The sequence below is a fragment of the Procambarus clarkii genome, chromosome 70 (assembly GCF_040958095.1).
Source record: "Procambarus clarkii isolate CNS0578487 chromosome 70, FALCON_Pclarkii_2.0, whole genome shotgun sequence".
Taxonomy (NCBI): Eukaryota; Metazoa; Arthropoda; class Malacostraca; order Decapoda; family Cambaridae; genus Procambarus; species Procambarus clarkii.
In genome coordinates this window covers 3,480,516-3,495,723 of record NC_091219.1, presented here as the reverse complement: position 1 = coordinate 3,495,723, position 15,208 = coordinate 3,480,516, and positions in this window count along the sequence as shown.

Below are 15,208 nucleotides of genomic sequence, written 5' to 3'. Positions count from 1 at the left end.
ATCATGGAAGGGACAGTAGAGTGTGCGCAGCCCAGGAGGACGGTGTGTGTGGACTCGGGGAAGGAACATCATCTCCAGGAAAACTGTGGAACAACATACGAGTAAGTACGGCTCTCTTGTACTAAAGCACCTCATTCAGTACTCATGGCCTCTAGTAGGGAATATAGTTAGGGAGTGTCTTATTTAATTATTTCAAATAAAGTCATATATTGTTAAGTGTTATTAAATGTGTATTAAAGGTTCCTTGTCGTAATGATATTGGGCCTACCGTCCCCTTTGCCCTAGTGACCTAGTGTCCTTACTAATCCAGTACTCCTCCCCCTGTCCGTCCCGTGTTGAGGTGTTAGTATTGGGTGTCCCGCCTTATTCTTGTGTACTCTATAGTTCCCAAGTGGTCAGGATTATTTGAGTGACAGGCCAGGATCCTTGTACCGTTCAATTTTCCCCTACACCTGTCCTGGTAGGTTATTCCATCTGCAAGACCTACGAATCTCACTCCGGTCCCCTGTCCGATAACTCAGGGTGGTGGCAGCGTCACTCGGTAACTCATACGATAGGCTGTGACTACGATTATGTCTATCTTTCTGTCTCACTCTCCCTCACTAGTGTCTCACTCTCCCTTGCCCTCACTCGCTCTCGTTCTCCCTCCCTTGCTCTCGTTCTCTCTCTGCCTCACTCTTCCTCTCTTCCTCTCTCTCTCTCTCTCTCTCTCTCTCTCTCTCTCTCTCTCTCTCTCTCTCTCTCTCTCTCTCTCTCTCTCTCTCTCTCTCTCTCTCTCTCTCTCTCTCTCTCTCTCTCTCTCTCTCTCTCTCTCTCTCTCTCTCTCCCTCTCTCTCTCTCTCTCTCTCTCTCCCCCTCTCTCTCTCCTCTGTTTACTGGTTTACGTCTTCGTATGACGGCTCGAGTGTTAACATCTTACATGATCGGTAGAGCATCCGTTATTACCATAGGAAGAGCGGAGATTGCACGGAGTTCAGTGGTAGTAGCGGGGTGCGCGGTCAAGATAATACAATCCGATATATTACAACAGGAGGCCAAACACAGAATACAGAATGGGAGATGAAGTCCTTCATGAAATGGACAGAGAGAAGGATCTAGGAGTTGATATCACACCAACCCTGTCTCCTGAAGCCCAGATCAAAAGAATAACATCTGTGGCGTATACGAGGCTGGCTAACATCAGAACTGTCTTCAGGAACCTGTGTAAGGAATCATTCAGAACCATGTATACTACGTATGTTCTGAGCTTGCTCTGCCTCCAACTGCAACTTCTTTAGTCCCAATTCTGCCTGCCACTGCATCTGAGTCTCCACCTTTCCTGTAGTTACAACATTTGCACCACTGGTGGACGGGGACTGCTCTAATATTTCCTGCGGGAGAATTTGTTCATAAATAAATAAATAAATAAATAAATAAATAAATAAATAAATAAATAAATAAATAAATATATAAATGTTTATTCAGGTAAGGTACATACATACAAGAGATTTTTACAAAAATTGCTATGTTTATAGATAGAGCTGGTACATACAATGCCTAAAGTCACTATTATGCAAAGCGTTTCGGGCAGGAAAACATTAAAGACTAAGACTTGAAACTAATTGAGTTTAAAGTATAAAATGTGTTGAGAACAAATATAAATAAAATCTACCCAGTGCATCATTATCTCTCTTAGCAGTTCCGTTTTCACCATTCCCATGTGCAATAATAGTCTATAGTGCTTGCCAACAGCCACTAGGATAGACTTTTTTGCTGCTTTCAAACCCTCAACACTAGGATTGTCGACAAATTGTTGTGCTACCAAATACATTGAATGTAAGGAAAAAAAAATTAATCTCTAGAACAACGCAACGGAATTACTTTATAAATTTAAGTATACCTAATTCAAAGATACACTCGACTTAGTCTTATAATTGCTCCTACCGACTCGCCGTACCACACCTAGCCTAGGGGTCTCGACCATCTAGGTTCTAACAGAGCGACACGCAGCTTTCAGCAACAATTAAGACTAGGGACGACTCAACCTCCACTAAGTGTACGATCACTTAGTTGTTGAATCGCTGCTAGGTAGGTTACTAGTCCGTCCCTCGGAGGCCGCAACGCCCTTCACGGATGTACGTTTTCCCTAGCGTTTTGGGTCGTCTAACAACGCCCTCGGACCTATCTCCTGGCGTCCCACAGATATATCCGCCCAGACAGCCCACAAGGAACTGCTGTTGAGAGTATGGCGGCTCCCAACACCTCTGAATTAATTGCAATGGGTCGAGTATGGTACCCAGTCCAATCAACTCAGAGCGGTCTCCTTTTCAATAAATCTTAAGAGCCTAATCTTACTAACTAAACCTTAATCGTATCAGCCCGCATGACCCAAGATTCGCCAATCCCCACTCAAACGCACTGCTGTGAGGCGCACTGCTAATCCTGGCCCGCGGCTGTCTCCTTAGCATCCACGCACGTGTTCGAATGGCTAGACGCGTGAGCCTTTCAGCAATTTCAAACAAAATTGTTGAAACCACCGCTGTGCACCATAGTAACACGGGTAGGGTGTCTTGTCTTATCTTTTTCCTTCTTCTCCCCCTCTACCCGTATTCTTACTTTTTATTCTCTACAAGGGACTCCAAAACTTTTACTAAAGCCGACTCCACACCACGTGGTCCTAAGACGATTGACCGACTTAGGATTCTACAACCCGTATGACGTGACCTAGGCTTTGAGCAAAACCCTAGACTCGCCTCTGCCGCCACCACCAGACCAGTAACACAGAGCAATGATCGAGGTCTGGATCGATCATGCTAATTAATCAACCTTGGGGCTTGATCCCCACTAGTAACCGATGACCTTGGAAACTTAGAGTGTGGAATTTATTACACGGAAATGATGAATTCCGACTCGATGTTAGAATCGGCGCCCAATCCAACTCTGCCTCATGTGGACCACGTGACCAGGACAAGTTCACATATAACAAACACATGGAAATAATAAAAATGCAGAATATTAACTAATTAATTTATTACAAGAAAACTAAAACAAAACCTAAAGATGTTCACTCCCTACTTGACCTGAACGGCAATGAGTTGACTATCCCTATAAAAACTCATAAAGCAACTCTACCTTGGGCGACCAGCTAAAGATGTTGGGGGCTGGTCTTGGGGGAGAGGTAAGATGGTTGACCTCTCCCAGTTGATCTGGAGTCCACACTGATCTCTCCTCGTCTGGTCTTCCCCAGACTAGAGCATTGTATCCTTCCGCATAGTCTAAGTTTTACCAAGTTACTAGCAAGGTTTAGGTTATAACAATTAACCTCTGTTGTATTTAATTGATCCAGACTGGTTGAATTATTTTACTGAAGTTAAATTACACAAGCATCTAACGGCAGAGCTGTTTCCGATCACCAAAATGGCTATTTGAACTTTGAGAAATAGTGGACATGTCAACTCTGATGACCTATGACCGCCGGTCACTCGCGCCTTACAACTTAGATCTGATTCGTGACGTCACTGATGGTGACTTAACTCAATAATTTGAATACTCTTGATATTGTACCCAGTAATATTATACAATACAATTTTAAAACAAAATGAATAAAGGCTAATTTCTTTAAATTACTGAATACTATAGAATGGTTCATTATACGAAGCTATGAACAAGGCGTCGATTATTTTCACCGCGAATTCCCTGGGGTCAGGTCCCGGGTCACCACGGGGGCCCAGCTTCCCATTCTCTTTTGTCGATAAACCACTCTGGATAATTCTTACAACCAGCCTAGTTTGTTACATTTAGTGTGCTAAGATACAGCAGACTCCAACACAAAATTTAAGCTTCAGGACCACCTTTCTCTTTTAAGCTGAGAATTAGTTTGGAAAACTGATAAGGACAGTGGTTAATTCACATGACTGCCCTGTCAACTGGTAAATTTTTACACTCGAGAACACACACAAATTTTTTTTTAAAACACTTTTCAACAATATTAATAAAATGTACATAAATAAGTAATAAAGTACATAATCATATTATACTAATATTAAAAATATTCCAAATTTCTACACAAGGCAAAGTGAATAAATAGGCTACACAACTTTATGTCAGGTTTCACATACAGGCTACCCACTTTTGTTAGGCTTTCGATCCTTCTCTTAACAATAACATTTACAATTAACAATAACATTTACATGCATGGGCCCTGAATTCTTAGGTACTCCATTGGTTCGTCTCTCTTGCCGGACGTAAGATGAATCTTGTTTCTCACAGAGCATTCAGGCTCTGGGCTTGTTGATTATTAAATATAATATTGAACTAGTTATCAGCTATTCTTAGAATTATTTAAGTAACTAGTAATGAATGTCTGAGTAAACTTGTGATGATTGCTGCTGTACGATCAGCTGAGTATCCGTCCCAGCAGCATACTTAAATGAGCTCGGCAGCTGTGCTGAGACGGGAGACATCTCCCGTCACGCAGGGTGCAGCCGCACCTCCACAGATCTCCAGTATCATCTATTGATACTGGTAATGGCACAAAAGGGCCACAATTTACGGGCTATTCGTGCCCGTGCCACCTTTTGGGTGGCTTAATCATCATCAATCAATCAATCTGTGCTGAGTTTCTTCTCTTTGGCTGGCAGCTGTGTGCGTCCTGACTTTCCCTGTGTGGCTCTGTCTTCCTCCTCCTTTCTCCTCTCCCTATAACCTATGTCTAAGATAAGAACCATCTCTGTATAGTTACTGAGTAGTCTAAGCCAGTGTTTTGGCATCACTAAGTGTACTCCATTGTGACTAGTGTACCACGTGGGTCATAGCTACCCAGGCTGCTTCAAGCCAACAAGTGATTTTCTCCAAGTAGACTTTACCCTAGTTTTGTAATTGTAAACGTTGCATCCCACCTATGTGGACCAAGGTGTTTAACGTATGGTAGAGTGGTAAAGAAAATAGTTGTATTAATGTATATGGGGGGTTATTAGAGGGTTTAATAAATAAGTTAGTGAATGGGAAGTATCAATTCATCCTGTTGAAGTGGTGTAGATGATTAGCTACTAGACAGCAGACCTGTAATCTAAAACATTTTATCATTTAAAGGATCCTATGTTCCTTGGGTGCCGGGCCTATCTATCCCGCTATTTTTTATACATCTTGACTCAAGCGATTGGCCCTTCTCAGTACACCTACATACCCCCCCATGACAGGCTCACAGTCCCAGATATGAAACCGTGCCCACAGCCATCACACATATCAACCGGTGACAAACATATATGAAACTCTAGGAAACCTAGACTCTCTTATAAAACATAACAAAAGACTGCATAACTACTCTACCCTATCTTGCATCCCTGATAACAGGTAATGATGGCTTATCTGACTGTACAAAGCCGGAGAAAAACCCTCAGTTAGCAAGGTCTGGTCATCAAAGATCCACCTCCCCTCAAGTAAAGATGGCATCCACCACTCTTGTGTCATCGCCCAGTAATACTCTATTCTTTACATTTCTAACCAAACCCTTTAATGACTTTATTTACCATATTCCCCATGCATGCTTTTTGATTGAGTCCATTTTTCCCTCACATAGTTAGGTTATTCCTGTTCACATTATTCCTAAGAATCTCCAGCTGAGAAGGTACTACTATGCTTGGCGGAGTATTACTGGTAACTCGCGGCCTCCCAGATATCAGCTGTAGATATTTTCCTATCAAATATTGTCCACTGTGTCTACAAACAATTTATAATTGTATCTAACCTCCACAGTCTAACCTCCACAGGAGGTAAGGTTCATAACATGCCCCTTTTGGGTGATTTTTACCCATCAGCCTCCCCCTCTGGGATGATGTACTGACGAATACGTGAGGCCATAATATGGAACATTTCATCCTCTTTTCCCCATTGTTTCATGTTGACTCATGAAACTCATGTTTCATGGAGACTTATGTTGATTTGTGCACTTGCACTCTTTTCTGTATTGATCTTTCCCTCTGCTCGTCCTCCCTTTATATAGACCTGTTGTGGAGGGTCCTCGATGGCCTCCATAATAGTGGGAGTTATATGAGCTATGAGTTATCCTCATAACCCTCTTTTCTCTCAGCCCTAGTCTCTCGTTCCCTCTGTGCTGGTTTGAAAAGGTGGCCTGGAATCTTTTCACGCTATTTGCTTCTCTTTCCAACCTATTTGATCTGCCTCTCTTTCGAACCTTCGTTCTGTTAAACGACACCTTATTGGATGCTGCCCTCCTCTCTATTCCTTACTATGCCTCCTGTGGCACGTGGAAATGCATTCACAGTGGGAATTCGGACTGAGCTCGGGCTGTATGCTATAGTCGTGCAGCCTGGAAAAGGCACCAACGTCGACAGACTTATTTATATTTTGTTCTGGAAGGTGAGTGCTGATGTTCGGAGATCCTATGTCTCCACCATTACTGTTGACACCCCTTCTACCTCAAGTGTTAAAGAAAATTAGTAAGTTTGGTGGGAAATTTGTTTCAGACATATCACCTGTCCTACGTCTCCATAGTTCTATCATGGTGAATCCGGTGTTCACCGCAAACAAACTGGGTTAACACTTTTCAGCCGTTAGCTCTGGTTCTCATCTTCCTCGTACTTTCCTTTCTTGTACGTCCCGTCTAGAGCCCTTGGTCTTTCAGTCCCCCTCCAGGTCCCATCTAACAATATCTTCTCACTATCGCAAGTTCAGTCTGCCCTGACTCTCTAAGGTACTACTGTAGTAGGCTCAGACGGCGTTCATTATGAGATGCTTCACCATCTCCCTCAGGGTGCCTTTCATTATTTTTTTATTATTTATATTCGTATACAGGTGACGTCATCTACCCAGAAGACTGATTTCAGGTGGTTCTTCTTCCTATTTGAAAACCATTATACTAGGGACAGTTGGCAGGGTCGCTGGCCTTGTGTTACAAGCAAAATAGTGCGAGGTGTTAAGGGTAGCCTGTCCTCTTAACCTGTCTCCTACCACCATAATCGGCGCTAGGAAACTGTTTTAGTTAGGTTATATATTGGCCATACATGTTTTCCTGATGGGCTCTTAATGGAATGCTGCTGTTAGGATTAAGTTTTGTTGTAGGATTAAATTCTGTTTAGGTTAGGTGCATAATGTTTCCAGCAGATGCTCTTTTGTTTTCTGATCACTGTAAATAGTAAGTCATGTAACCCATAACCCGGTGACATCATTTTCTGTTATAAACAAGCGCCATGTGGATCACAAGTTCGTTTCTCTTCCCGCCAAATTATAACAGTGGCTACGAGGATTACCAGGTGATGCACAGAGTCCGGGTACAAGACGAGATGAAGAGTATCAGAGAGAGCAGAGTGTCGTGTGGACGTGCAGAAGAACCTAGACAACAGTGAGTTGTGTTCCACCCCTTGGCCATGGCTGTATCCCTCATCACAATGGAACGTTTTATGCTATCCAGATCTCGCTGGACCTGTAGCTGAGCCTGCAGGAAGCAAACTTCCAATACCACGGCATTAATGAGATTACAAACAAGACATCGGTACTCTTATTTTCATTAGGAACAGCAGTATATAGTGTCCTGGGTAATGTGTCGGTGCCAGAGTTACCATACACGATGACCTATGAAGATATGATTACTCTGCTTAAATGTCATTATATAGATCATTAAATCAGAGGAATCATTAAACATTCATATCACAGGACTTTGATTGATTTCCAGAAGAGGACGAAAAAGAGGCAAAAATCTCTACAGGATTTATATGCAGATTTGAAGACGTTCAAGATCTGGTACTTTTATTGAAACAATAAAATACATCTCAAAGGGATAGAGTAGCTTAGGCAATTTATAACCTCCTTGAAGGTGTTGCTAACAACTGTAGCTTTAGAGCACAGTTTGACTGCCGGGTGAGGGACCAGTTTTGAATGGCCGTAGAAAATTATATATTTTTACCTAACCTGGTGGTGGAAATCTTGGATTTACAGCCGATGGCTTCAAGGATAGTGTCAGAGAATATTTTAGCCTGGAAAGGGCTCTTGGAGGTAAGAGAACCACTACCCAAAAATTAGGTCGTACAGGGTGTTACGACCCTGGGTTCTTAAATGGAAACCAGAGGTCAATTTGAGTTCTAAATACTTGTAAACATTAATTCATAGGATTGGATCATGTGAGAAGGATATTCAGTTAACAATAATATTTACATGCATGACCCCATAAAGCCTGGTTATGCATTTATCCCCGTCTTCCTTGCCAACCGTAAGATGAATCTTGTTTCTCACAGAACCCTCAGTCTCTATGCTGGTCGATTATTAAATATAATATTGAACTAGTTATCAGCTATGTTTAGAAGTGTTAAAGTAACTAGTAATGAAAGTCGGTAAAGACTTGTACTGTTTGTGGCTGTATGATCAGCTAGGCATCGCTTCCCGGCAGCATACTTAAGACAGGGCAGGAGGCTGCTCTGACCCTCTCTGGTTCTGGCTGTGGTTGTGTTAACACTTCCCCATCGTGGGTCCTGCACTCCTCCTCTCTCTCACTCTCTTTCCTTACCATATCCTGATTCTCAGCTCTACAAGATAAGTATCTTATGATGTGTACCGGTCTCTGGCAAAAGTGTGTAGTAGTTTGTGTAGCCTAAGCTAGTGGTTATATCCCTAAGATTACTCTAAGGTGTGTTAGTGAGACCATGTGTGCTCAAGTTATACCAGGCTACCTAGAGCCCTTACTAGTTTTCTTAACCAAGTAGTCTTTACCCTAGTGGTAATTGTAAACCTTGTATCCTGTCTATGTGGACCAAGGTATTTAACGTAAGGTAGAGAGGTAAAGTAAATTATTGTATTATTGTATATGGGGGTTTATTAGAGGGTTTACTAAATAAGTTAGATTTCGTGAAGTATACTTTCATCCTGTGGAAGTGGGGTTAGATAATTATCTACTAGACAGCAGACCTGTATTTAAAATATAGAAGCATTACTAGGAACCTTAGTTCCTTGGGGGCCGGGCCTATCTATCCAACTATTTTTGATACATCTTGACTCTAGCTATTGGCCCTTCTCAGCACAATCCCATACCCCTCCATAACAAGTGGTTGGCCTGACCGGGAACTGAATTATATATATATATATATATATATATATATATATATATATATATATATATATATATATATATATATATATATATATATATATATATATATATATATATATATATATATATATATATATATATATATATATATAAATTGTAAAAATTTAGATTTTTGAGTGCCAAAACGAAAATTCTTGCATTTTGCAAAACGGTTGTGTGATAGCCTAGGGTCCAGCTCAACTAGCAAAGGATACATCTTGCACTGGCTGGACAGCTAACTGGATCTCTTCACGATTGAGGTAATTGGGGCCTTGTAACAGGGGCCGTGCGATTTTTTGTATGTTTTCCAATTGTAATTTTTATTTTTTACTTTGGCTAGGAGCTAGAATAATTATTGATGGAGGCTAAATTGCAGGAACTGGCAAAGACACCTTCAGTGGTGGAGATTATGAAACTGACCAAAGTTAACCTAGTGTTGTTAGGTAAGGAATTGAGCCTTGAGTTAAATGAAACTAAAAAAAAAGTGTCATAACCAATAAAATTTTACAGAATAGCATAGACCAGGGCCTATTGGCAAGTGATACTATTTTATGCCAGGCCAGTCCAGCTGAAAGTGAATCTAGTAGGATAGGATTAGAATTACAGCTGGACCGATTAAAACTAGCAAAATGCAAGAGTGGAGGAGCAAAGGCTCAAAACTGAGGAGGCAAGAACTAGGGGCAATACCCCTGTACCACCACCGGCCGGGGATTCAAACCCCAGGCATTATGATAAAAAGCATAACCTGCCTAAATTTTCAGAGTCAGACCCTGAGAGATTTTTGAACCATTTTCAGAGACTGGCCATGTCAAGAACTGGCCAGAGGATGAATGGGTGAAAATCCTACAGGGAAAATTTAGAGGGAAACCCCAAGACATTTTCATAAGCATGCCTGACTACAATTGTTTTGATGAAAGTAAAGTCAGGGAACGGATTTTGAGGGCAAATGAAATTACACCTGAAGCTCACCGCCAACTTATCGCAATCTTAAGCCCACACACAACCGATCTCCACTGCATTTCCTAATGATCAAATAAGATTATTCGAAAAAGGGATTTGCTCGGCAAAAGCCAAAACAGAGATAGATACTAATATTATTAATTTGGCCAAGATGCCAGAAAACAATCAGTTGGCTGGTAAAAGGCCCAATAAAAATAAATATAGCCCTAATTGTAACAAACCTTATACCCACAGCCAGTCCAGACCAGCCCATTCTAACCCCTTAACTAATGCACCTTCTTTTCCAGACATAACTACCCCTGTTAAATTGTCTAACCCCACGGCGCCTAAGGGTGAACCAAAGGCAAATTCTGTTATTAATGTCTCTTCTCCCCGACAATTCTGTGGTCACTGTAAACGTCCTAACCACATTACTAGCCGTTGCTGGCAACTGTGCCCAGGAAAAAAAAATGGGAGAACGAGGGGAACACGGGAGGGGGGAAAAAATGGGGAGGACTGGTAGACAGGGAAAGGTTGCTGTGGCTCAGCAACGCGTGGCCGGGTACAGCTAGTGTGTGTGTGTGTGTGTGTATATATATATATATATATATATATATATATATATATATATATATATATATATATATATATATATGTTTTTATATATATATATATATATATATAAATATATATATATATATATATATATATATATATATATATATATATATATATATATATATATATATATGTCGTACCTAATAGCCAGAACGCACTTCTCAGCCTACTATGCAAGGCCCGATTTGCCTAATAAGCCAAGTTTTCATGAATTATTATATTTTCTCTAATTTTTTGCTTCTGAAATGATAAAGCTTCCCATTTCATTATGTATGAGGTCAATTTCTTTTTATTGGAGTTAAAATTGACGTAGATATATGACCGAACCTAACCAACCCTACCTAACCTACCCTAACCTATCTTTATAGGTTAGGTTAGGTTAGGTAGCCGAAAAAGTTAGGTTAGGTTAGGTTAGGTAGGTTAGGTAGTCGAAAAACAATTAATTCATGAAAACTTGGCTTATTAGGCAAATCGGGCCTTGCATAGTAGGCTGAGAAGTGCGTTCTGGCTACTAGGTACGACATATATATATATATATATATATATATATATATATATATATATATATATATATATATATATATATATATATATATATATATATATATATATATATATGTCGTACCTAGTAGCCAGAACGCACTTCTCAGCCTACTATGCAAGGCCCAATTTGCCTAATAAGCCACGTTTTCATGAATTGATTGTTTTTCGACTACCTAACCTACCTAACCTAACCTAACCTAACTTTATCGACCACCTAACCGAACCTAACCTATAGAGATAGGTTAGGTTAGGTTAGATAGGGTTGGTTAGGTTCGGTCATATATCTACGTTAATTTTAACTCCAATAAAAAAAAATTTACCTCATATATAATGAAATTGGTAGCTTTATCATTTCACAAGAAAAAACATAGAGAAAATATAATAATTCAGGAAAACTTGGCTTATTTGGCAAATCGGGCCTTGCATAGTAGGCAGAGAAGTGCGTTCTGGCTACTAGGTACGACATATATATATATATATATATATATATATATATATATATATATATATATATATATATATATATATATATATATATATATATATATATATATATATATATATATATATATTATTAAATATGACCGAAAAAGTAAGATTAATAATTCTAACACGAATTTTCTCAATCTTTCGTACATTTCTTTTCACAGTTGGTGGTAATTCAAAACATGTATAAGCAAGTAGATGGGGTCGCCATGGGTTCTCCCCTAGGTGTCCTGTTTGCAAACTTCTTCATGGGTACCATCGAGCTAAAAGTCTTAGTCGACATGAACTTGAAACCGGCCATATACTGCAGGTATGTTGACGACATTTTTACACAGGTACCTGATGTCAGACATCTGCAGGAGCTGAAGGAGGCGTTTGAGCAGAGTTCCGTGCTGCGTTTCACTTACGAGATGGAAAAGGATGGGAAGCTGCCCTTTCTAGATGTAACAGTCATGGAAAAGAGGGGAGGTTTCCACACTGCAGTCTACAATAAGGAAACGAACATAGGAATGTGCCTAAATGCCAACAGCGACTGCCCAGACAGGTACAAGAGGAGTGTTGTTACCGCATATGTCGACCGTGCTCTCAGCCACAGTTCAGAATGGAAGCAAGTCGACGAAGAACTCTGTATGGTAAGGCAGGTCCTAGTCAACAACGGCTTCTCCAATGGTTTCATCGAAGACATCATAAGAAGGAAAGTGAAACGCCATGCAACCTCTGAAGAGACAACTAACACAACACCTATACCCCCTATTAGACTATTTTACAGGATCTTCTTTTCCACAGCTCATAAAACGGAGGAAAGGGTCCTGAAAGATATTGTTAATAGAAACGTTATCCCTACAGACAAAAATCGGAGGATATAACTGACGATTTACTATAAAACCAGAAAAACGGCCAGCCTACTCATGAGAAACTCTCCAGACACAAAGCAGAACGCTTTAAAAGAGACCAACGTCGTCTATGCCTTCAAATGCCCTCCTGGGGATTGTAAGCTCCTAAAATCCCAGTATATATGCAAGACAACAACATCTCTTTCTAGGCGTTTAACGATGCATAAGCAACAGGGCTCCATTAAGGAACGTATAATCTCTTCCCACAACCAAACCATCGCCAGAGAAATCCTTGTAAACAACACAGAAATCATCGATAGATACTGCGATAGCAGACGGCTTGACGTTTGCGAGGCACTACACATTAAAAAGTCAACACCAGCAATCAACAGCCAACTAATGCACAACTATATTCTACCCACCTCAAGACTCCGCTCCAATACAGAAGCATCAAGAAATATGGACCAATAGACTTTCTACAATCACTTCCATTCAATACCCATTGTTTCGTGTTCTGTCTTGTGTTGATGAAATTAATACCCTATTAATACCACCTCACCCCATCCACCACACTCAAATGTAGATATAAAAAAATCGGAGATGTGTAAGTTCTATTCAGTTGTGTATATGTTAACTAAAGTCTTTGAAAATGTAATAAGTTTTACGAAACGCGCTCAAGTGTCGCGTCAGACTAGAAATAAAAATGAATTTTGGAGAATTGATTTTTGAATTACCACCAACAGTGAAAAGAAATGTACGAAAGATTGAGAAAATTCGTGTTAGAATTATTAATCTTACTTTTTCGGTCATATTTAATAATATATGTCTACAGGAAAGACTGCTACCAAAATATACTAAAATATATATATATATATATATATATATATATATATATATATATATATATATATATATATATATATATATATATATATATAAATGGAAGGGAGTACCACCTCTAGCTGGAAGAAGGGGGACCCATAGCCTCGGAGGAAACCACGCATAACGCATTAGAGGGAATGTTTAGATCCCCTCCAATACAGTTTCTGTGTGCTTTTCTCCTACCACCCCCTTCCTTAAATATTTTTTGTGCTTTATTATGCATTTGATGGTTACAAGATATACATGGGTTGATACAAAAATAATAATGCAAAAAGGTGCTTAAAGGTTATGGATCTCTGGAAAAACACAACAATGGGAAACATTGATGAATGTCACAGACGGGTTCGATCATTGTTGCAAGTCAAACACTTCTTCGAATTCCTCTGAAGTTGGACTAGTGCCCAAGACGCAACAGGCATTTCCCCTCTGAATCGCAACACTGAGGCGCTGGAACAAGTAACTTTTTGCTCTCTGGTCTTTTGTAGCGCTGATCAATTTGTCCCCCAATTCCTTTAGGAACTTCAATGCACATTTTCCCCACGAACCGAGGGTCTCCGAGCCGATCGGAACAAAGCTGTAGCAGTGTGCTAGACCTCTGTATTTAATAATTTTCTGCGATTCCCTGAAAGAAGCAGCACCACCGCTTTCACGTGTGCTGTAGTGGAGGTAGGTACTGGCCAGTGTGGCAGCGCACGTGTAGTCCCATACCACTTGCTTACCATCCTTCCAAGGTAGCAAGGTGACCCCATCAGGGCGCTTCTGAGGGTCGTTAGGTCTGGATAAGTGTGGTTCTCTTTGTGCCTGGCAGCGGGCTGTGGCGAGGCTCCTCTTGATGATGTCGTTGACTTCTTCATGTCTTGCAATTTTACCCTGTGATTTACGACATACCAGACCATGACGACCATATTGGTCTGCCATCGCAGTTCCGCAGATGCACCTATGTCCGGTGAGGATGGGGGCGGCAAGGCGAAGGGCAACTCCAATGCGGAGAGCGTCATGACTGAGGCGAGTTCCCAGGGCTGCATTGGGCACAGCAAATAAAAAATCCCCGGCGTGGGGTGCTGTTACCGCTAGGAGGCGGGCTTTGTTTTCAGCATCAGCGTTGTCAATCATTGCTGTGACAGTCTTTTCCATTATGGGGCTATCCCAGTGGGCCTGCTTGTGGTCTTTTGGGACTTGTGGTCGGGGTTGAGGGTGTGCAATGGTGTCCCATTGTCTGGCTGCTTCGATGAACGTTTGATCATGAGTTCCCGCTGTCTCTCTCATACGCTCTGGTAGGATCTGCCCTACCAATTCGTTGGCTGCTGTACATGAGGATAAGAATGCTGGAAGTGCTACTTCAGTTGCCTTTCGTATGCCTATCCCTCCAAATCTCACTGGTAGTGTTGCTTGGTCCCACTGACTGTCATCTAAATCTAGGTTGAGCGCCTTCCTGAATATTGACCTGAGGAGCTCATCATATTGATTTAGAAGTGGGTTGCCAAATGTTGGTGCACACCTTAAGAAGTATGTTAGCCTGGGCAAGGTAAGGCACTTTGTGAGAAGGTAGAGGGCATCGTGGGAGTCCAAGTCCCCAATTCTCTCTTCCATCCTCTTTAGGTCTCTAAACTTTTCGTCAAGGACTGCAGCAATGGCATTGTGGCCCAGAGGTGCTCCGAGTAGTGTGCTGTCGGTAGGTTTAACGACTAAGGCTTCTGGTAGAACTGATTTTACTGCTCTAATGATTACTTCACTAGATGCAATAATTTCGCACTTGGAGGGGCTAAGAACGAGACCCATGGACTCCCCCCGTGTCTTCACCAGCTGTAAGTCTTCTAGCAGGGAATCTTGT